Raw genomic sequence first — 2,337 nt, forward strand, 5'->3', positions numbered from 1 at the left:
TCATAAACGTTAAGAAAATTTAAGGTAAATAAAGCTTTAGCCAATCGATCTTTAGGTGATATCATACCATCATCTCCCCCTTTTTGTTCTAAAAGCATAGTCTTGAGAGTATGATGGCATCTTTCAACAATAGCTTGACCTGTAGGATTGTGGGGATGCTGGTAACATGTTGAATAGCATATTTCCTACAAAAGAAAGCAAAGGATTTACTAATGTAAGAGGGGCCATTATCAGTTTTAATTTTTAGAGGGCATCCCATTACAGCAAAAGCAGACCAGAGATGTGAGTGAACATGATGAAACCATTCCCGACTTTGAGCAGTAGCCCACATAAAATGAGAATAAGTATCAATACAAACATGAACATATTGTAGTTTACCAAAGGATGGAATGTGAGTAACATCTATCTGCCATAATTGATTAGGAGTCAGGCCTCTGGGATTAGTTCCAGCCTGAAAAGGCACTGCTGTTAGTGGTCCACAGGTAGGACAAGTACGAATAATTTCCTGTGCTTGTATTCTTGTTAACTTTTGATATTTATTTCGCAGGCCTTTAGCATTAATGTGAGTTAAAGCATGGTAATCATGAGCACTTTGTAAACACCCCACTAATAAATCAGCTCGAGCATTACTTGCCATCATAGGACCAGGCAAAGATGTATGAGAACGTATATGTATAATGTAAATAGGCGCCTTGCAGACGCCGTCGCCACCGCAGTCCTTTGCGCAGCCATGGTCAACCCCATCGTGTTCTTCGACATCGCCGTCGACGACGAGCCCCTGGGCCGCATCTGTCTCGAGCTGTTTGCAGACAAAGTTCCAAAGACAGCAGAAAATTTCCGTGCCCTGAGCACTGGGGAGAAAGGATTTGGTTATAAGGGTTCCTGCTTTCACAGAATTATTCCCGGGTTTATGTGCCAGGATGGTGACTTCACACGCCATAATGGCACTGGTGGCAAGTCCATATACGGGGAGAAGTTTGATGATGAGAACTTCATCCTGAAGCACACAGGACCTGGCATCTTGTCCATGGCCAATGCCGGACCCAACACAAATGGTTCCCAGTTTTTCATCTGCACTGCTAAGACTGAGTGGTTGGATGGCAAGCACGTGGTCTTCGGCAAGGTGAAAGAGGGCATGAATATTGTGGAAGCCATGGAGCGCTTTGGGTCCAGGAACGGCAAGACCAGCAAGAAGATCACCATTGCTGACTGTGGACAAGTCTAATTGATTTGGCTTCTGTCTTAACCACCAGACCATTCCTTCTGTAGCTCAGGAGAGCGCCTACCACCCCTGGGCTGCTCTCAGTATCCTATCATCTTTGTGCTGTTGCTGCAGTTCTTCGGGTTCCAGTCATCCTCCCCTTCCTTCCAGGTATAGCTGGATTGCAGAGTTAAATTTATGATTATGAAATAAAAACCTTAAACAACCAAAAAAAAAAAAAAAAAATGTAAATAGGATGTTGTCTTTTTTTTTTAAAGATTTATTTATTTTATTTAATTCCCCCCCCCTCCCCCGGTTGTCTGCTCTCTGTGTCTGTTTGCTGCGTCTTGTTTCTTTTGTCCGCTTCTGTTGTCGTCAGAGGCATGGAAGTGTGGGCAGCGCCATTCCTGGGCAGGCTGCACTTTCTTTCACGCTGGGCGGCTCTCCTTAGGGGCACACTCCTTGCGCGTGGGGCTCCCCTACGTGGGGGACACCCCTGCGTGGCACGACACTCCTTGCGCACATCAGCACTGCGCATGGGCCAGCTCCACACGGGTCAAGGAGGCCCGGGGTTTGAACCGCGGACCTCCCATGTGGTAGACGGACGCCCTAACCACTGGGCCAAGTCCGTTTCCCAGGGTGCTGTCTTAATCTAATGAGATGTTGCAAATCAGCAAAAAGTTGAGATAATTCATCAGTAACAAAGATATGAGCCGTTTCAATATGCTTGACAGTAAGGCATACATATTCAGAATCAGAGACAATATTCAAAGGTTCCTTAAATATTGTTAACACCTTAATGATGGCAGCAAGTTCAGTACGCTGAGCAGACGTGAATGGAGTTTGCCAAGCCTGTTCTTTTCCTTTGGTAACAAATGCTGCTTTCCCATTACTACTGCCATCAGTAAATACTGTACATGCATTTTCTAAAGGTAGAGATTTTATAATCTTAGGTAATATCCAAGTAGTTTTTCGTAAGAAAGTAATTTTGAAGTAGGAAAATGATTATCAATAACACCTTGAAAGTCACTGATAGCTATCTGCCATTGAAGGTTGGTTACATATAAATGATGAATTTCTTCCTGTGATAACTCACAAATAATGCGATCAGGATCAGACCCTTTAAGTTGTATTAA

At 44.0% G+C, this 2,337-nt stretch overlaps 1 pseudogene; it reads left to right on the forward strand.

Moving 5' to 3' along the window:
• The first annotated feature begins 694 nt into the window (after positions 1-694).
• On the forward strand, positions 695-1,447 carry LOC101429294 (peptidyl-prolyl cis-trans isomerase A pseudogene; annotated as a pseudogene).
• The last annotated feature ends 890 nt before the right edge of the window (positions 1,448-2,337 follow it).

This window comes from Dasypus novemcinctus, chromosome 2, assembly GCF_030445035.2.
Source record: "Dasypus novemcinctus isolate mDasNov1 chromosome 2, mDasNov1.1.hap2, whole genome shotgun sequence".
Classification (NCBI taxonomy): domain Eukaryota; kingdom Metazoa; phylum Chordata; class Mammalia; order Cingulata; family Dasypodidae; genus Dasypus; species Dasypus novemcinctus.